Raw genomic sequence first — 22,922 nt, 5'->3', positions numbered from 1 at the left:
AGAATTATCGCACATGAGTGTCCCTCTTTACCCGTATGTGTAAATTTTACCTCATCACACACGAGTAAACTTATTGTCGAACGAGTGCGTTGCTTTTAGTCATTCCACACACTTCTTTTTTGCAAAGCTTTTGCAATAAACGCCCATAATTTGCCCCTCTCCGAGATGACGCGTGGCCAAACGAGCCGGGCGGGAAACTTGCATGGTTGCATGCAGTAACCTACATGGTTGCACGGGAACAGACTCACCAACGATACATTGGCGCCTCTTCGAGCCCACGCATGGCCAAATAAAACGTGTGTGGGGTGCTCAAGCGTGCACTGGAATCCTCCATCGGGAACAATGTGTCAAGACGTGCTGATTATAGGTCGTCCGGCCCCCATTTATTATTGTGGCCCTTTAACCCTTGTCTCTCTTCAACCTTTCAACCGCGCCCCAATATTGCAAGAAGCACACCCACGACGACAGATAGAGAGAGGGTATTCTGCATGGCTCCACTGGTGCTCTGAGCGGCTGCCGACGACGAGCGCCGGTTCATCATGCGTGTCGTAGTGGACATCCAGAGAAGGTCCACGGAGCTCTCAGTAGTGTACACCAACGACCCGATCTGGGTGGAGAACTCCATCCACACTATGGAGTTTTTGCTTACTACAAAAAAGTACAAAGTGGTCGGGTTCGACATCGAGTACACATCGCTCATATCGGGTATGATCAAAAGGTCGTTGTCACCCAAATGTGCGCGTGCAGTCAGATCCTCGTCTACCACTACGGCTTGGCCACAAGACCTTACGAGTGTTTCGTCAAGTTTGTCAACAGCCATGACTACAGATTCGCTACGATGGACACCACCAATGATTTAAAGGTGCTCAAGAAGTCGAGCATCGCCTGCCAGAATCTTGTCGACAACCAGGGCTAATACAGGATCTGGGGCCGGAAGAAGCAGAAGAAGGATTCACTGGTTCCCCTCGCCAAGGCCATCATTGGCCCATACTACAGAGACATGAAGGATGTCTTCAACAAGAACAATCTTTCCTGTCACTCGGCCTAGATGGAGAAATTGGATGAAGATCACGTCGTGTACGGGGCCAAGGAGGCGTACACGAGCTACATGATGTACAGGAGGATCGTTGACATGCGGTAGTGTCTCCTTCCCCAAGACCACGAGGGATCCAGCCGGAAGCAAAGCAATGGCAAGCGTCACAACAAAAAGTAGATGATCTGATGATCATTTCTCCTAGTTTATTATGCATGTAATTTTTTACTTAGGTGTGCAAATGTTATCTGTAGTTAGTTATGTAATTGGATATTTATTTTGGTTATGCAATCATGTTGTTATAAGGATATATGTTGTTGTTCAGTAGACAGAGCATAGATATTGTGCAGACTGAGCAAATCACATCGCATACAGATTAAATGACGAAACCTGTCAGTGATGATTTCATCAATCGCTGACTATTGTTTACCAGCAAGCATTTTCCCATAACACACACAACTTATTAGCAGGAATCGTCCAAGTTATTATCGGTCTTCGCACATAATTCTGATTATTCACTTGTTTCACGGGTATCACACACATCCTGTTAAGCTGAATCGTTTGTGTTCTTATGAATCATCGCAAACATGTCATCTGATTAACCTGTATGCTTTCTATCGCACACATCTTGTCCTTGGTATTTGTTTGTGTTATTTTGGCTCATGCAAACAGTTCACCCGAGTGAAATGTATCCCGTTTATCGCACACATCTTAATGTGGGTAACCGTTTGTGTTTTTTGTCTCGTCGTAAGTAGTTCATATGGATCAACTGTATGCCATGATTTGACACACACAACTCTAATATGAATCATGCTTGATGGATCAGCAATCACAAACAGTTCATTTATCGGCAACGATTTTATTACAGTATCGTTTGTGATTGATGCATCACACATAGTTTGATCGATTGGTCTCCTATACATGTGTCGGCTTAGGACCTTCCTGCAGTAATGTTAGATGCAATACTTATGGCACATCTAGATGTGCTTTAACAAAACTGAATTATTATTATATCAAACAAATTCACTCCCGTAATTTCTCACAAAAATATATTTGAATAATGATAGTGATGCTCACTATTGTTGATTGTTGAACATAATTCACCTTTAGAGTTTTTCCCGGGTGATCAACACTAGTAAGGCTAAGATACTATTTACACTATTTCGACCAAAAAAATTGTATGATTCGCCCTGAAATCAACGCTTGGTTTTGGTTGGCAGAAAATAACATACTGGTGCAAAAGAAATTCAAATTTATTCGATGACTATTTTTTGTAATTATTAATTATTTTTTACAATTTCTGGGTGTATATACACCCAGGTATTAAGGGGTATTTCCTCATTCTCGTGTCACTAAATTTGCCGTCGAAAATTTTCGGAGTTGCCACGTGCTCGTACCTAATGTTCGGTAGTCCCTTCGTACGGGTGCATAAGTCATGTTACGTTGTGCACCATGACTAAAGACGGAGGGGAAAACAAAAGTACTTAATATTTATTTGCTAATTAATAACATTGCATGCAATGAACTGACCAGTGCATGCCATGCTAGGTAGTCCTAAATCATTAAAAACATACACACCCCACGTTCCTTATTGGTTGATTCCTTTATTAATTTCAAGAAATCAGAAACAAGGCGAGAGGTAATGCACCATGTTTAAGTGTTTTGGGATTATTTGGTTTTTATAAGATAGACTTATGCACCGGTACAAAGGGAGTACAAAGCAGTATTTCAAAAATGAACACTAATGATTACTTGGGAATTTGCGGGAATACCAAGACTCGACACATCTCTAAACTCTTTTCCAGCGGCTTAATTTGCGGGTGTCTTGAGTCCAATAATTTGAGCTGTTCAACAGTACCTGCCGAGCTTGAACATTGTGGTCCATCAGCGATAATTCAAGATTAGGGTACTAAAAACATCTCGCGGTAGATGGCAGCGCCGTGGCTGGTAGGATACTAAGGAATCAGGACGGGTCAGTGGTGTTTGCGGCCTACCGCTTCCTGTTCCATTGCAATGAAGCATTGGAGGCCGAGATTCACGTGTTGATGCAAGGTATGGCACTGGTCATACAACACACTAACAAACCGGTTCTGGTTCAGTCTGACTCTTCCGAGGCACTATCCATTTGAGATAAATACACTCACGGTCACTATAGTTGCGACGGAAGCACGATACAGTCACTGAACTTCGGAATACACTCGGTACGGTCACTAAATATGATGTGACATGAAAATATGGTCACTATAGCACGTACACGGCGGGTAGAGCGTTGCTGACCACGTGTTGACCGGTTGTCCAGGACATGTGGCAAACCACGGAGGCGTCGCCGTTGATATTTTGCATTTAGCCCCATGGCCTCAACGGAATCCACCCATTCACCCCTCCTCCACTCATGTTGCCTCTTCGTCTTTGATTAGAAACAGGGGAGCGACTGCTGCATAGGCGACGCCGCCCCCGGCGATCGTCGACGGTGCAGGCGAGTTGAGGTGTGGAGCTCGTCAGCGGTTGCACGAGAAGCGTTGCCGCGCGTGTTCTTCTCGTCGGAGGCGTCAGGGATGGCCCCTGTTCGTCGCGCAGAAGGGTCACCACCCCCTGTGTACAGTAAGTATCCGCCCCCATGGAACCCGAGCCTCTTTATGCATTTTGATCGGCAAAAGACCTCCTTTTAGGGCCGCATTTTCATCTCGGATGTGTTCTAGTTGCAAGTAGGATCGATTCTTCTAGGATTTTTAGTCAGGAATTGGGGGTTATGGGAATTGGGGCTTAGGGTTTTTGAGAGGTAACCAAATTGAAGATATCATCGATTGTGATGCATATACTACTGTTGTTGTTCTGTCAGGTCGTCAAAGCAGCAATTTTTCGGTGTAGATCAACCATGGTGGATTTTTTGTTGGCGAAGGCAGGAACCGTTCTTATGTAGATGGACGTTCCATTGGGTATGATCAAGTGATAAGGGTCACCTTGTCTCCTATTATGATTGAAAATCTTGTGGAAGAAATAGGTTATGAGATGGCAGGGAGGTTTAAGGTTTTCTACTGTGTCCCCATCCTCACACTTAGCACAAATGGTCTCAGGGCAATTACTGATGATGAACAGGCTGGCAGAATGCTAATGTTTCTTGATATTGGTCACCACTTTTCAGCCTCTATTTAGATCATGATTATAGCTTCTATGCTAACCTTAGTGAGGATGATGTTGTGAATCATCCAAGAGATAGTCACCCTCCAGTTTTCAGCCCAACAAGAAGAGTGCATAGCAATGCAGAGAATGTTGAGGCAGAAGCAGAGCATGGAGAAGCTAAGTCAAAAGCAGAGCATGGAGAAGTTCAACTAGAAGCAGAGGATGGAAAAGGAGAGGAAGCAGAGACACATGTGGCACCTATTCCTATTCAAGTTGTCTATCCTGAGTGTGATGAGGAGGATGATGTCAACCAGTTTGAGTTTGTTAAGAGGGCACCAGTTCAGACATAGGATGGTAATCAAAGACATGAAGAACATGCAGATGGTGTGCTAGAAGGTGATGCAGGTGGAAATCTTAGAATGTGGAAGAGTGCCAGGCAAAACTAGCTGAACTATGCAATGGAAGAAGAGGATAGAGAAAGTGATACTGATGATGAAGATTATGAACCTGATCTGCTTGTGGACAGTGACAATGAGATAGGAGATGGTGATGATTATTTCATGCAGATAATGTATATGAGGATGAACCTGAGCAGAGAGATGAAAAGAAATCAAATGAGAAATCAAAGCAAAAGGGAAAGAGAAAGTAGTTCCTACCAATCAACAGAAAGGGAAACAAGCATACCACTCTGATGAAGACATGTCAGAGACTAATGATTTGTGGGCTCCTGATTCAGATGATGAAGAGCTCAATTTGAAGTCCAAATCCTTCAGAGAAGAGGATCTTCATAGGCCAAAGTTTCATGTTGGGCAGGTGTTTGAGAGTGTAGAGTTGTTGAGGACTGCCATCAAAGAGTACTCATGTCAGAACAGAGTTGATATCAAGTTGCCTGTGAATGACAGGAAGAGATTGAAAGCAAAGTGTGATGAAGACTGCACATGGTACTTGTGGGCATCATATGATAACATGAATATGGCTTTCATGGTGAAAAGATATATGAGTGAGCACACATGCAGCAAGAAGTGGAAGATTAGGACTTTCACAGCTAAATTCCTAGCACATAAGTACCTAGAGATGTTCAGGGCTGATCAAGACATGAACCTTATGAAATTTTCTAGGGTTGTTCAGAAAAATGGCATATGACACTAGGCAGGATGAAGTTGTAGAGAGCTAGAAGGATGGCAACGAAAATAGTATATGGTGATGAAGAAGGGAAGTACAAGCTTCTTTGGAATTATGCTAATGAAGTCAGGAGAAGCAACCCTGGCTCATCATTTTATGTTTCACTTGATGAGAATGCAAGGTTCAGCAAGCTATACATGAAGGAAATATGCCCTAGAGGCAATAATAAAGTTGTTATTTATATTTCCTTATATCATGATAAAAGTTTATTATTCATGCTAGAATTGTATTAACCGGAAACTTAGTACATGTGTGAATACATAGACAAAACCGAGTGTCCCTAGTATGCCTCTACTTGACTAGCTCGTTAATCAAAGATGGTTAAGTCTCCAAACCATAAACATGTGTTGTCATTTGAGGAACGGGATCACATCATTAGAGAATGATGTGATGGACAAGACCCATCCGTTATCTTAGCATTATGATCGTTTAGCTTTATTGCTATTGCTTTCTTCATGACTTATACATGTTCCTCTGACTATGAGATTATGCAACTCCCGAATACCGGAGGAACACCTTGTGTGCTATCAAACGTCACAACATAACTGGGTGATTATAAACATGCTATACAGGTGTCTCCGATGGTGTTTGTTGAGTTGGCATAGATCGAGATTAGGATTTGTCACTCCGTGTATCAGAGAGGTATCTCTGGGCCCTCTCGATAATGCACATCACTATGAGCCTTGCAAGCAATGTGATTAATGAGTTAGTCATGGGATGATGCATTACGGAACGAGTAAAGAGACTTGCTGGTAATGAGATTGAACTAGATATGAAGATACCAACGATCGAATCTCGGGCAAGTAACATACCGATGACAAAGGGAACAACATATGTTGTTGTGCGGTTTGACCGATAAAGATCTTCAAAGAATATGTAGGAGCCAATATGAGCATCCAGGTTCCGCTATTGGTTATTGACCAGAGATGTGTCTCGGTCATGTCTACATAGTTCTCGAACCTATAGGGTCCGCACGCTTAACGTTCAATGACGATTTGTATTATGAGCTATGTGATTTGATGATCAAAGATTGTTCGGAGTCCCGGATGATATCACAGACATGATGAGGAGTCTCGAAATGGCTGAGAGGTAAAGATTAATATATTGGAAGGTTGCATTTGGACATCGGAATGGTTCCGAGTGGTTCAGGCATTTTTTCGGAGAACCGGGAGGTTACCGGAACCTCCCGGGAGAAGTATTGGGCCTATTGGGCCCTATTGGAGAAGAGGAGAAAGGCCACGTGAGAGGGGAGGCCCCCTTGCGCAAACCGAATTGGACTAGGGAAGGGGGCCGTCCCTCCTCTTTCCTTCTCCCCTTTTCCCTCCTTCTCCTAGTTGGAATTGGGAAGGGGGGCGAATCCTACTTGGATCGGGAGTCCAAGTAGGACTCCCCCCTTGGCGCGCCCCCCTTGGGCCGGCCTCCTATTCCCCCTCCTTTATATACGTGGGAGGGGGCACCCCAAATACACACCAAGTTTTCTCTTAGCCATGTGCGGTGCCCCCCTCCACAGTTACACACCTCAGTCATATCGTCACAGTGCTTAGGCGAAGCCCTGCGCTGGTAACTTCACCATCACTGTCGCCACGCCGTCGTGCTGACATAACTCTCCCTCGTCCTCAATTGGATCAAGAGCTCGAGGGACGTCATCATGCTGAACATGTGCTGTACACGGAGGTGACGTACGTTCGGTGCTAGGATCGGTTGAATCGCGAAGACGTTCGACTACATCAACTGCGTTACTAAACGCTTCCGCTTTCGGTCTACGAGGGTACATGGACACACTCTCCCATCTCGTTGCTATGCATCTCCTAGATAGATCTTGCATGATCATAAGTAAAATATTTGAAATACTGCGTTCCCCAACGGTGGCATCCGAGCCAGGCTTATGCGTAGAACACAATGAGTTGTGAGCAATAATAGTCATACTGCTTACCACCAACCTCTTACTTTGATTCGGCGGTATTGTTGGATGAAGTGGCCTGGGCCGACATTACATGACCACGTTCATGAAACTGGTTCTACCGACGTGCTTCGCACACAGGTGGCTGGCGGGTGTCCGATTCTCCAACTTTAGTTGAATCAAGTTTGACTACGTCCGGTCCTTGTTGAAGGTTAAAACATCACACTTGACGAAAAATCGTTGTGGGTTTGATGCGTAGGTAAGAACGGTTCTTGCTATAAGCCCGTAGCAGCCACGTAAAACTTGCAACAACAAAGTAGAGGACGTCTAACTTGTTTTTGCAGGGCATGTTGTGATGTGATATGGTCAAGACGTGATGATATATAAATTGTTGTATGAGATGATCATGTTTTATAAAAGTTATCAGCAACTGGCAGGCGCCTTATGGTTGTCGCTTTATTGTATGAAATGCAATCGCCATGTAATTGCTTTACTTTATCACTAAGTGGTAGCGATAGTCATTGAAGCAATAGTTGGCGAGACGACAACGATGCTACGATGGAGATCAAGGTGTCAAGCCGGTGATGATGGAGATCATGACGATGCTTTGGAGATGGAGATCAAAGGCACAAGATGATGATGGTCATATCATATCACATATTTTGATTGCATGTGATGTTTATCCTTTATGCATCTTATTTTGATTAGTACGGCGGTAGCATTATAAGATGATCCCTCACTAAATTTCAAGGTACATGTGTTCTCCCTGAGTATTGCTATAGTTCGTTGTGCCAAGACACCACGTGATGATCGGGTGTGATAAGCTCTACGTTCACATACAACGGGTGCAAGCCAGTTTTGCACACACATAATACTTGGGTTAAACTTGACGAGCCTAGCATGTGCAGATATTGCCTCGGAACACTAAGACTGAAAGGTCGAACGTGAATCATATAGTAGATATGATCAACATAGTGATGTTCACCATTGAAAACTACTCCATCCCACGTGATGATCGGACATGGTTTAGTTGATATGGATCACGTGATCATTTGTATGACTAGAGGGATGTCTATCTAAGTGGGAGTTCTTAAGTAATTTGATTGATTGAACTTTAATTTATCATGAACTTAGTACTTGATAGTTTTTGCATGTCTATGTTATTGTTGATCAATGTCCCGTGCTACCATTCCTTTGAATTTTAATGCATTCCTAAAGAAAACTATGTTGAAAGATGGTAGCAACTACACGGACTGGGTCCGTAACTTGAGGATTATCCTCATTGCTGCACAGAAGAATTACGTCCTGGAAGCACCGCTAGGTGCAAGACCCGTTGCAAGAGCAACTCTGGACGTTATGAACATCTGGCAGACCAAAGCTGATGACTACTTGATAGTTCAGTGAGCCATGCTTTACGGCTTAGAATCAGGACTTCAAAGACGTTTTGAATGTCATGGAGCATATGAGATGTTACAGGAGTTTAAGTTAATATTTCATGCAAATGCCCAAATTGAGAGATATGAAGTCTCCAATAAGTTCTATAGCTACAAGATGGAAGAGAATAGTTCTGACAGTGCACACATACTCGGAATGTCTGGGTACCACAACCACTTGACTCAACTGGGAGTTAATCTTCCTGGTGATAGTGTCATTTACAGAGTTCTTCAATCACTGCCACCAAGCTACAAAAGCTTTGTGATGAACTATAATATGCAAGGGATGGATAAGACAATTCCCGAGCTCTTCGCAATGTTAAAAGCTGCGGAGGTTGAAATCAAGAAGGAGCATCAAGTGTTGATGGTTAACAAGACCACTAGTTTCAAGAAAAAGGGCAAAGGGAAGAAGGGGAACTTCAAGAAGAACGGCAAGCAAGTTGCTGCTCAAGTGAAGAAGCCCAAGTCTGGTCCTAAGCCTGAGACTGAGTGCTTCTACTGCAAAGGGACTGGTCACTGGAAGCGGAACTGCCCCAAGTATTTGGCGGATAAGAAGGATGGCAAAGTGACAAGTATATTTGATATACATGTTATTGATGTGTACCTTACTAATGCTCGTAGTAGCGCCTGGGTATTTGATACTGGCTCTGTTGCTCATATTTGCAACTCGAAACAGGGGCTACGGATTAAACAAAGATTGGCTAAGGACGAGGTGATGATGCGCGTGGGAAATGGTTCCAAAGTTGATGTGATCGCGGTCGGCACGCTACCTCTACATCTACCTTCGGGATTAGTTTTAGACCTGGATAATTGTTATTTGGTGCCAGCATTAAGCATGAACATTATATCTGGATCTTGTTTGATGCGAGACGGTTATTCATTTAAATCAGAGAATAATGGTTGTTCTATTTATCATTGTTGAGGAAATCGTTAACTGGTAGCTGCTCGGTTGGCTGGTGAGTAGGGGATTAATAGGCTAATCGGCAAGTTAATCGGCCATTTAATCAATCAATTGGATGCTTTATCGGGTAATCGGCTACTCGGTGACCCTATGAGTAGGGATTAATCGGCAAGTTAACTGGTTAATCAGATGAATTCTTGAACAGGGCTATTTATATGAGTAATATCTTTTATGTTCATGAACCCTTGATGAGTGGTCTATTTTTGTTGAATCTCGACTGTAGTGATACACATATTCATAATATTGAAGCCAAAAGATGCATGCTTAATAATGATAGTGCAACTTATTTGTGGCACTGCCGTTTAGGTCATATTGGTATAAAACGCATGAAGAAACTCCATGCCGATGGGCTTTTGGAATCACTTGATTATGAATCAGTTGATGCTTGCGAACCATGCCTCATGGGAAAGATGACTAAAACTCCATTCTCCGGAACAATGGAGCGACCAACTGACTTGTTGGAAATAATACATACTGATGTATGTGGTCCAATGAGTGTTGAGGCTCGCGGCAGGTATCGTTATTTTCTGACCTTCACAGATGATTTGAGAAGATATGGGTATATCTACTTGATGAAACATAAGTCTGAAACATTTGAAAAGTTCAAAGAATTTCAGAGTGAAGTGGAAAATCATCGTAACAAGAAAATAAAATTTCTATGATCTGATCGTGGAGGTGAATATTTGAGTTATGCGTTTGGTCTTCATTTGAAACAATGTGGAATAGTTTCGCAACTCACACCACCTAGAACACCACAGCGTAATGGTGCGTCCGAACATCGTAACCGCACTTTATTAGATATGGTGCGATCTATGATGTCTCTTACTGATTTACCGCTATCGTTTCGGGGTTATGCTTTAGAGACGGCTGCATTCACGTTAAATAGGGCACCATCTAAATCCGTTGAGACAAAACCATATGAACTGTGGTTTGGTAAGAAACCCAAGTTGTCATTTCTTAAAGTTTGGGGCTGCGATGCTTATGTGAAAAAGCTTAAACCTGATAAGCTCGAACCCAAATCGGAGAAATGTGTATTCATAGGATACCCAAAAGAAAGTGTTGGGTACACCTTCTATCACATCTCTGAAGGCAAGATATTCGTTGCTAAGAATGGATCCTTTCTAGAGAAGGAGTTTATCTCGAAAGAAGTGAGTGGGAGGAAAGTAGAACTTGATGAGGTAATTGTACCTTCTCCCGAGTTGGAAAGTAGTTCATCACAGAAATCAGTTCCAGTGATTCCTACACCAACTAGTGAGGAAGCTAATGATGATGATCATGAAACTTCAGATCAAGTTACTACCGAATCTCGTAGATCAACCAGAGTAAGGTCCACACCAGAGTGGTACGCTAATCCTGTTTTGGAGGTCATGTTACTTGACCATTACGAACCTACGAACTATGAGGAAGCGATGATGAGTCTGGATTCCGCGAAATGGCTTGAGGCCATGAAACCTGAGATGTGATCTATGTATGAGAACAAAGTATGGATTTTAGTTGAGTTGCCCGATGATCGACAAGCCATAGGGAATAAATGGATCTTCAAGAAGAAGACCGACGCTGACGGTAATGTTACTATCTACAAAGCTCGACTTGTTGCGAAAGGTTTTCGACAAGTTCAAGGAGTTGACTACGATGAGACCTTCTCACATGTAGCGATGCTTAAGTCTGTCCGAATCATGTTAGCAATTGCCACATTCTATGATTATGAAATTTGGCAAATGGATGTCAAAATTGCATTCCTTAATGGATATCTTAAAGAAGAGTTGTATGTGATGCAACCAGAAGGTTTTGTTGATCCGAAACATGCTAATAAAGTGTGCAAGCTCCAGCGATTTATTTATGGACTAGTGCAAGCCTCTCGGAGTTGGAATATACACTTTGATAGTTTGATCAAAGCATATGGTTTTATACAGACTTTTGGAGAAGCCTATATTTACAAGAAAGTGAGTGGGAGCTATGTAGCATTTCTAATATTATATGTGGATGACATATTGTTGATTGGAAATAATACAGAATTTCTGGATAGTATAAAAGGATACTTGAATAAGAATTTTTCAATGAAAGACCCCGGTGAAGCTGCTTATATATTGGACATCAAGATCTATAGAGATAGATCAAGACGCTTAATTGGACTTTCACAAAGCACATACCATGATAAAGTTTTGAAGAAGTTCAAAATGGATCGGTGAAAGAAAGGGTTCTTGCCTGTGTTACAAAGTGTGAAGTTGAGTCAGACTCAATGCCCGACCACTGTAGAAGATAGAGAGAAAATGGAAGTCATTCCCTATGACTCAGCCATAGGTTCTATCATGTATGCAATGCTGTGTACCAGATCTGATGTGTGCCTTGCCATAAGTTTAGCAGGGAGGTACCAAAGTAATCCAGGAGTGGATCACTGGACAACGGTCAAGAACATCCTGAAATACCTGAAAAGGACTAAGGATATGTTTCTCATTTATGGAGGTGACAAAGAGCTCGTTGTAAATGGTTACGTCGATGCAAGCTTTAACACTGATCTAGATGACTTTAAGTCACAAACCAGATACGTATTTTTATCGAATGGTGGAGCTGTCAGTTGGTGCAGTTCCAAGAAAAGCGTCCTGGCGGGATCTACGTGTGAAGCGGAGTACATAGCTGCTTCGGAAGAAGCAAATGAAGGAGTCTGGATGAAGGAGTTCATATCCGATCTAGGTGTAATACCTAGTGCATCGGGTCCAATGAAAATCTTTTGTGACAATACTGGAGCAATTGCCTTGGCAAAGGAATCCAGATTTCACAAGAGAACCAAACACATCAAGAGACGCTTCAATTCCATCCGTGATCAAGTCAAGGAGGGAGACATAGAGATTTGCAAAATACATAAGGATCTGAATATTGTAGACCCGTTGACTAAGCCCCTCTCACGAGCAAAACATGATCAACATCAAGACTCCATGGGTGTTAGAATCATTACTATGTAATCTAGATTATTGATTCTAGTGCAAGTGGGAGACTGAAGGAAATATGCCCTAGAGGTAATAATAAAGTTGTTATTTATATTTCCTTATATCATGACAAATGTTTATTATTCACCCTAGAATTGTATTAAACGGAAACTTAGTACTCCCTCCGGTCCTTTTTACTCTGCACATTAGAATTCTCTGAAGTCAAACTTCACAAAGTTTGACCGTATTTATATGAAAAAATATCAACATCTGCCATGCTAAAGTTATATAATATGAAACTTTAAGTCATGACACATCTAGTGGTATTGAATTCAGATTGTGAATGTTGGCACTTTTTTCTAGAAAGTTGGTCGAATTTTACGAGGCTTGACTTCATTCAAATCTTATATGCGAACTAAAAAGGACCAAAGGGAGTACATGTGTGAATACATAGACAAAACTGAGTGTCCCTAGTATGCCTCTACTTGACTAGCTCGTTAATCAAAGATGGTTAAGTTTCCTAACCATAGACATGTGTTGTCATTTGAGGAATGGGGTCACATCATTAGATAATGATGTGATGGACAAGACCCATCCGTTGGCATAGTATTATGATCGTTTAGTTTTATTGCTATTGCTTTCTTCATGACTTGTACATGTTCCTTTGACTATGAGATTATGCAACTCCCGAATACCGGAGGAACACCTTGTGTGCTATCAAACGTCACAACGTAACTGGGTGATTATAAAGATGCTCTACAGGTGTCTTAGATGGTGTTTGTTGAGTTGGCATAGATCATGACTAGGATTTGTCACTCCGTGTATCGGAGAGGTATCTCTGGGCCCTCTCGGTAATGCACATTAGTATAATCCTTGCAAGCAATGTGACTAATGAGTTAGTCATGGGATTGAACTAGGTAATGAGATTGAACTAGGTATGAAGATACCGATGATCGAATCTCGGGCAGGTAACATACCGATGACAAAGGGAACAACGTAGGTTGTTGTGCGGTTTGACCGATAAAGATCTTCGGAGAATATGTAGGAGCCAATATGAGCATCCAGGTTCCGCTATTGGTTATTGACCGATGATGTGTCTCAGTCATGTCTACATAGTTCTCGAACCCGTAGGGTCCGCACGCTTAACGTTCGATGACGATTTGTATTATGAGTTATGTGATTTGATGACCGAAGTTTGTTCGGAGTCCCAGATGAGATCACGGACATGACGAGGAGTCTCTAAATGGTTGAAAGGTAAAGATTCATATATTGGAATGTTGCATTTGGACATCGGAATGGTTCCGAGTGGTTCTGGCATTTTTCTGGAGAACCGGGAGGTTATCGGAACCCCGTGGGAGAAGTATTGGGCCTATTGGGCCCTATTGGAGAAGAGGAGAAAGGCCACGTGAGAGGGGCGCCCCCCTTGCCCAAACTGAATTGGACTAGGTGTCACATCCCTAGTTCTGGTATGACCTAGACCATCTAGTCTATTGTGCATCATGTTTAAATTCCATTTAAATTTCAAATGGGGATTTGTGAAACCCTCAGAATCATTTCTGAAAATGACCCAAGTAAAAGTTTCTCCAAAAAGGTCCAAGAAAATGTTCATGTTTCTCTTTGAAAATATTGGTCAGAGGTAAAATTCAAACCAACATTTTCAGGAGCTCATAAGTATTTATCTTGGGCATTTGGAATTAATGCAGTAATTATTTGCTTTGGATATATATTGTTACATATATAAAATATTGTCCAAAAATTATGCCAGTAGTTGAGGAGCTCAGGAATAATACCACTAGCCCCTGCAAAAATTGGCATAAGTAAATAAAATGATTTAATATTTTTACTAAATCAAAACAAATGTCAGAAAATTAGAAAAGAAAAACAAAAATGGAAAACCTACCTGGATCTTACCTGCGGCCAGCTCCTGTGCTGGCCCAGCACTGTGTGGCCTGGCCGGCCCAGCTAGCCAGCCTGGCCCATCCCCACCTCCCCTGTCATCTTCCTCCTCTTGCCAGGAGGACGAAGGGCGCGTGGTCGCCGCGCGCGCATGCGCTGCGCCATCTCCTGCTTCCGCCGACGCGGGAGAGGCTCCTGGAGCCGCCGCGTACTCCCCCGACCCCCCTCTCAACTTTCCCCCCGAGTCGATCCCCTTCTCTGCCGCCTCCCCCTCGCTTTTCTCCCACGGCCGAGTGCTGCCGTCGCTGCAGCTCGTCGGCGCCGCAGCCACCGCCACCCCCTCGCCCTATCTCCGTGTCTGTGAGCTCCGCCACCTCGCCCTGAAGCTCTCCGTCGAGCCACGCGCCTCGGGAGGCCCTGGAGCGCCTCCATCGCCGCCGTCTTCATCTCCGGCCGCCGTGGATCCCCATCACCGCCCCGCCGTCTCCAGTGCATCCCCGAGCTCACCGTCAAGCCCACCAAGACCGCTGTGAGCTGCTGCTCCTCCTCCCCCTCTCCGTTTGCTCGCTTGCATGCCGTAGCCGCTGCCTCGCTGATGACCATGACCGTCGCTGCCTGAGCTCGTCGCCAACGCAGCTCCGGTGACCAAATGGTTGCCCTGGCAAGTCCAAACCTCTCCACGCACCACGCAGAGGCCGTAGGTGCATCACCCGCATCGCCACGCCCACTACAGCTTCGAACCCGAGCTCGACCGAACTCCGGCCGCCGCGGACTTGCTCGCCGTCGTTGGCTCCGGCCACCATAGCCCCGGCCTCCACCACCACTAGACGCGCGCCTGCAAGAGCTCTCCAACGAGCCCAAGAACAGCCTCGCCCGTGCCCTGTGGCCGTTTTCCGAGCCGCGCCGCCGTCTTGGGCCTCGCCGGCGTCGACTCGCCGGCGGGTTTGACCCGCGGACCGGGGTTGACCCTCCCCTTGTGTCACTGACGCGTGGGCCACCCCCTGACATCTTTAGTTAGTATTAGATTAACACTAATTAACCTAGGTTAGTTACCTAGTTAGTCACTGACCAGTGGGCCCGGCGCCCACTAATCCTAATTAGACTAAATAAACCCCCTGTTAACTAACTGAGTCACTGACGTGTGGACCCCACACGTCAGGTTTGACTTGGTTAGCGCCTTTGACCTGCTGACGCAATGCTGGTGTCATGCTGACGCAATATATCATTTTCTGGTATTAAAATAAATTAGGAAATTCCAGAAAATGATAGAAACTTCAAAAATTCATAGAAATTCAACCATAGCTCAGATTGAAATAATTTATATATGAACAATTATCAGAAAAATTCAATCTATCCATATGTACCAGTTTCATGCATGTGAAACCAACTTATACCTACTATATATGTGAAACACTAAAATGGCTTATATAAAGAGCTTATTTTAGAGATGCATTTGAATCTTTGGTTCAAATGGATTTCATCCAAATAAAAGCCAGTTGCATTAGCTCAATCAGCATCACATATTCATGCCATGATCATGCATCATATTGTTGCATATGCTTGTCTTTGATCATCGACACCGTTCCTTCTCGATAGGTCCTGCTCCAGAGACCGATCCAAAGTACCTGTCAGAGGAGCAGTGCCCCCCTGTTGATCTACCAGGCAAGCAAACCCCCTTGTTCATTCCGATACAATCCTACTCTCTTGCTCCTGCTCTCTTTTATTGCATTAGGACAACAATGATTCAACTTCTACTTTATGCTGCGGTAGTTGAACCCATTCCTCTGCATGACCTGTCATTGCCACAGTAAATAGTTAAAACACACTAGCATGTGTAGGAGTTGATTGAGCCATGTTGTGTTCTTGCCATGCTATGCCTGCTATTGCTTAGAGTTGTGTCAGGTCTGATTCACCGGGAATGAATTGGAGTGGTACGATATGTTCTGGTGCTGAGAGTTAAGCATGTGAACACGATTTGGTAAAGGTAGCGGTGAGAGGCCATGTAGGAGTACATGGTGGGTTGTCTCACTGGAACCGTCCTTAAGCACTGAGTTCCGTGTATGTTGTCCAATGACTAGCTACTACCACACATTGGAATGCTTAAGTGCCCCTCTCGACTTATTAGCCAACTTGATCTCTGTCCAGGAGTCGAAAATAGTTTCGGGTGGTTGTAGGTAGTGTTAGTAGTCTACCAAGTGGCACCCAGCCAGGTGGGCTTGGGACAGACTAGGCACAACACCAAGCGTAGATCCATCCGGCGAGGTGGGCTTGGGAACCCTGCACATATCGTTTGGGGCCGTGAGCGACACCCCGGCCGGATCTCCTTGCGGATGGAACCCGAATAGGCGATAAACCTGGACTAGAGTCTTGTGTGGTTAGTCAGGTCGTGGCCGACACCCTCGTCAGGCTTCCACTTGAAGGTTGCCGAGGTACATGATGTGTACATGGTGATAAGTGGTGAGAGCGTGTGTGAAGAAATACACCCCTGCAGGGTTATCATGATCTATTCGAATAGCCGTGTCCTCGGTTATGGACTTCTTGGATGCTTACGTGGTACATAGACAACTTAAAGTGGATACTCTAAAATGCTCAAGACAAGTGTGAGTGCTATGGATGGCCTTCTCGTAAGAAGACGAGGATGAATCCATAGTGGTGTATTGATGTGGTGATTAGTGGACTCGTGTGTGCTACCTCACCTCAAAGAAGTTTCTCGTTGTCGTAGAACAGGATAGCCACTGAGTCAAAGCTGGCTTGCTGCAACTAAACCCCACATCACCTTCTTGATAAAAATGCATGTAAGATAGGATCTGATGTAAGTCTTGCTGAGTACCTTTGTACTCACGTTTGCTTTATTTATGTTTTGCAGGTGAGACATCTGTCTCACTAGTAGTATCGCTTGGACTTCGACGAATAGCTTGCACCTCAGCTATGATCTTGTGCCCTTGGGAGGGACTTGTAGATAGTCAGGCCTCTTAGCCTCTTCTTTTGTAGTTGTCTGTACCCAGACATGTAATGCTTCCGTTGCTTGTATGCTCTGAATGATGGGTCATGTGACCCCTATTTGTATTTTATGCTATGTGGCTCTTCTGAGCCTTTATCTATATGAGTTTGTGTTATGTTGTGATGCCATGTTGTACATCACATACTTGCATGTTATGCGTACGTGTGACGTGTATTGCTATGTGTGGGATCCGATAATCTAGTTGTTTATCCTTGGCAGTCTCTCTTATGGGGAAATGTAGTCTAGTGCTTCCTTGAGCCATAGTAGTCCGCTACAGCCCGGTTCACCGGAGTCCTGCTAGCCCAGCACTACTGCTCAGGACACTTGACTGGCCGGCATGTGCTTCACTTCGTTCCTGTGTCTGTCCCTTCGGGGAAATGTCACGCGGTGACATCCGGAGTCCTGCCTAGCCTGCTACAGCCCAGGTTCCCGGACTCCTGTTAGCCCAGTGCTACAATCCCGATTCACACGCTGCTGACCGACATGCTCGATGTGAATCATGTATGCCTGTCCCCATGGGTTAGTGCCGCTTTGGGTTCACGACTAGCCATGTCGGCCCGGATTCTCTGTCATATGGATGCTAGCGACACAACCATATACATGAGCCAAAAGGCGCAAACGGTCCCGGGCCAGGGTAAGGCGACACCCGTGGAATACCGTGCGTGAGGCCGCAAAGTGATATGAGGTGTTACCGGCTAGATCGATGTGACTTGGAATCAGGGTCCCGACAGCTGTGGTATCAGAGCCTCACTGCCTGTAGGATTTCCAAGCTAACCTGGTCGAAGTTGAGTCTAGAAATTCTTTAGTTATATAAGGTAATTGATTGTGGAAGGGAACATAAGGCTCTTTTTACTCCTTATACCTCATGCCCTTCTGATATGAGTCATCCTATCTTTCCTACGGGGTTAAGGAACTAGGCTTCCTCTCCTGTCTATCAGGATCACGTGTTACTACTCCATAGTCTCTTAGGATTGGTTGATCTGAGTCATATCCCAGTTTGAGTACTTCCGGTGTAGTCTGCTTAGTAATATCTCAGAACCTTAAGTGATGATGTTGAGTATGGTGCTACCCCATCATTTGCAGGATGTCTCATTTTGAGCATTTTACTGCCGTTATGCTACCGAAATTGTCCTAGGAGTTCAAGAGATAATATTTTCCTTGTACTATATTCTACACCCTTATGATGACGCTGAATCCATCCTTGTTTTCCTTGGTTTCGTTCTTCAGGATGTTGCCGGTTAATCGAAGTTCTGTTGCTCGTAGCCGGAACCACGGAGATGGTAGGGATGAGGTTCCTCCCGATCAGTCTTCGTTGGCAAAGTTCATGTTAGAAGTTGAGATGAACAAGCGTGAGACCAACCGCTTGTTAGCACGTATCAAGGAGAACACCGCACCCCAGTGCAAAGAGTCAGCGACCATCTATGATTTCATTGGTCTGAAACCACCTACCTTCCATCATTCCATCGAATCACTCGATGCAGATGACTGGCTTCGTAGTATCACTCATAAGCTGCGTTCTACGAACGTAGCTGAAAGTGACAAGGTCACCTATGCTACATATCACCTGGAAGGTCCTGCTAGTCTTTGGTGGCAGAACTATGAGGAAATGCTTCCAGCTGGCCAGATAACCACCTGGAGAGATTTCACTGAGGCCTTTCGCGAGCATCACATTCCTCAGGCTCTCATTGACCGCAAGAGAGAAGAGTTCTGTAGTTTCACCCAGAGTAAGATGGTTGTTGATGCTTACAGTAGGGAATTTGACAACCTTGCTCGCTATGCTACAGAAGAGGTGTCCACAGACGCCAAGAAGCAGGCTAGGTTCCGGAAGGGTCTCAACCCCAAGTTGCATCATGATCTCCACCTGCATCACTGTGATACATTCCACGCTCTTGTGAACAAGGCCATTAATGCAGAGACAGCTCAACTCACTTACGAGGAGTCTCTTAAGCACACCCGTGATTTGGGTTCTTCTTCCGGTTTTACTTCGAAGAAGCGCCGGATTTGGGTTCCGAACTCCGCTCTTCCACTCGGTTATTCACCGAGGCCATCTTATGTGGCGCCTCACCCAGTTTAGTTACATGCTACACCCATGCCTATTGGTAGACCACTTGTCAATGCGGGTCCATGTCATACCTCCAAGATTTGTTACAGGTGCGGAGAGCCAGGACACATTGCCCGTATTTGCACTCAGACCCGTGTTGCTCCACCCTAGCTCGAGAAGTCTGTTGGCCGTGGTAGTAAGCCTTCACACCAGATGATCAGTGCCAAGTCAGCTCCCACTGAACTTGGACGTGTGCATCACGTCTCAGCTAAAGACGCTCATGATGATCCAGATGTCGTTCTTGGTACACTCCTTGTCAACTGTCACCCAGCTTCGGTTCTATTTGATACTGGAGCATCTCACTCCTTCATTTCCGAAAGTTATGCCCGCTTGCACGACATGTCATTTTGTGATATGCCCTCCCCACTACTCATTCAAACTCCTGGATCCAAGTCGCAAACTTCTAGGATAAGTTATGGCAATGAAATACATGTTGACAGACTTGTATTCCTAGCTTCCTTGATATCCCTTAAGTCTTCAGATATTAACATCATCTTGGGTATGTACTGGATGAAAGCTCATTATGCCAAGATTGATTGTTACACCAGGTCTGTTCAGCTCACACACCCCTCTGGCAAGATAGTCACTGTCTCCACCAAAATTGCAAAGTGTCAACTATATTCTCTAAATGCCAGCCCTCTTCCTGACCTTGAAGATATCCCGGTAGTCCGTGACTTTCCGGATGTCTTTCCAGAGGAACTGCCAGGTATTCCACCTGACAGAGATGTAGAGTTTGTTATAGATCTTATCCCCGGAACCGCCCCAATTTCTAGGAGACCTTACAAGATGGCACCCTTAGAGCTAGCCGAGCTTAAGAAACAACTTGATGAGTCCTTGAAAAATGGTTTCATCCATCCTAGTTCTTCTCCTTGGGCTTGCCCTGTCCTCTTTGTCAAGAAGAAGGATGGTACAGACCGGATGGTTGTAGATTATCGCCCCGTTAATTTGGTCACGATAAAGAACAAGTATCCGCTCCCCAGGATCAACGATCTGTATGATCAGCTCGCTGGATCCTCAGTCTTTTCCAAGATGGATTTGAGGTTAGGCTATCACCAAATCAAGATCAGAAATGGGGACATTCCTAAGACGGCTTTCGTCACTCGTTATGGCCAGTACGAGTACACCGTCATGTCCTTTGGTCTAACCAATGCTCCAGCTACATTATCCCGCTTGATGAACTCGATCTTCATGGAGTACTTAGATAAGTTCGTCATGGTTTACCTCGATGATATCCTTATTTACTCGAAGAACGAGGAAGAGCATGCCGAACATCTTAGACTTGTGTTAGAAAAACTCAGAGAGCACTGCCTTTATGCCAAGTTCTCCAAGTGCGAATTTTGGTTGCTAGAAGTGACCTATCTCGGCCACGTAATCTCTGGTAAGGGCATTGCTGTCAATCCCGAAAGAGTTCAAGCCGTTCTTGATTGGACTCCACCTGAAACGGTTAAGCAAGTTAGGAGTTTCCTTGTCCTAGCCAGTTATTGTCGCTGCTTCGTTGAGAACTTCTCCAAAGTGGCCAAACCTCTCATGGAACTTCTCAAGAAAGATAAAAAGTTTGAGTGGTCCCCATAGTGTGAGTACAATTTTCAGGAACTGAAAAGACGCCTGACTTCTTCTCCCGTACTTGTGCCACCGGATTTCACTAAAGACTTTGTTATCTACTACGATGTAACGCCCCGAGACTGATGTGCCAGGTGTCCTCCAGTTATTCGCTGTTGTTGCCTTGTCATTGCTTGCTTGTCATGCATTGCATATCATGTCATCATGTGTATTTCATTTGCATACATGTTCGTCTCGTGCATCCGAGCATTTTCCCCGTTGTCCATTTTGCATTCCGGCGCTCCTATCTCCTCCGGTGGTCCTTTCTACCCTCTTTTCGTGTGCGGGTATTAAACATTTCCGGATTGGACCAAGACTTGCCAAGCGGCCTTGGTTTACTGCCGGTAGACCGACTGTCAAGTTTCGTACCATTTGGACTTCGTTTGATACTCCAACGGTTAACTGAGGGACCGAGAAGGCCTCATGTGTGTTGCAGCCCAACACCCCTTCAATTTGGCCCAAAACCCACCAAAACCCTCTCCATCATCTAGAGCATTCGATCACGATCGCGTGGCTGAAAACCGCATCTCATTTGGACTCTCCTAGCTCCCCCTATGCCTATATATAGGTCTCCCCCCGAAATTTCGAATCTCTCTCCCCGAAACCCTAGATCCATCTTCCCCGCGCCGCCGGACACATCCGAACCGGGCCGGACGTGTCCGACTCGCCCCGCCGCCGCCACATGTCGGCTCCTGACTCGCCCGTGCGCCGCCCCACATCGCCGGCCCGCTCGGCCCGGGGAGGACCCCCGAGGCCCGCGCCTGCCCGCCGCTCGCCTCCCGCGCGAGGGAGCCGCGCCGCCGCGCCGGCCTCCCGTTCTGGCGACTCCGCGCCTCGACGACCGTGCCGCCCGCCGCTGCCAAGTCGTCGCCCCGCCGCACTCCTCGCCGACGCCGCCCGCGGCAAGTACCTCGACGTCCGCGCCCGCGCCGCCCGGATCCCGCCGGTCCCCGAGTCCGGCGACCCCGCGTCCAACTCCGGCGAGCTCCGGCCTCCTCCCCCTTGAACTCCGGCGAACTTCCTCCTCCGGCCAACCTCGGTTTCCGTGCAAGCCAGATCTGGATCGGGTCAAACCCTAGGTTGACCCCGAGATATTTTTCTAAGTCTTTTTCTGCAGTATTTTTATGCCATGTTCATCGCATCGTAGCTTTGCATCCGTAGATCTGTTTTGGGCGTGTAGCATATCAAAATGTTCGTCTCAGAGAGCACATCATTTCTTCTCATTGCACCATTTTAATTTGAGCTCATCTCGATGCCTGAAATTCTGTTGGAAGAGAGCTATTTGAGTTAATTGTCAAATCTGCTGCACCAAATAGCTAATTGTCATTTTTTTCCATGATTATTGTGTGCATGATATGCTCCTGAGTTCTACATGTGTTTTGTTATATCCTTTGACATCTTTACAGAGGTGCTATCTATGTATTTTTGTGATATGTGTGGTGACTAGCACAAGCTTGCAAAATAGTGCATACTTTAATGCTGATTTCAGGGACTTAGAATTTCTCCAAGTCCTTGATCTGTTTTTATCAATATGCCATATGTTCATGTTGTTTCCTAGTGATCCGTGCCTCTTTTGAGGATAATCAGTAAGGATGATTTGTTAATATTGTGGTGCTCTATCCATCCATGTCTTTTTTTGCAATTATGGAGCACCCTAGCTTGAGTAAATCGAGCTCTACTTTTGCTATTTCGTGAATCCTGGCAGATTGTCTACTTGTTAGCGATTTTGCCGAGGATGTTGTTGTTGATCCGTGCATGCTATGTTATTGTTC

Source organism: Triticum dicoccoides, chromosome 1A, assembly GCF_002162155.2.
Source record: "Triticum dicoccoides isolate Atlit2015 ecotype Zavitan chromosome 1A, WEW_v2.0, whole genome shotgun sequence".
Taxonomy (NCBI): domain Eukaryota; kingdom Viridiplantae; phylum Streptophyta; class Magnoliopsida; order Poales; family Poaceae; genus Triticum; species Triticum dicoccoides.
This window is presented reverse-complemented; position numbering follows the sequence as displayed.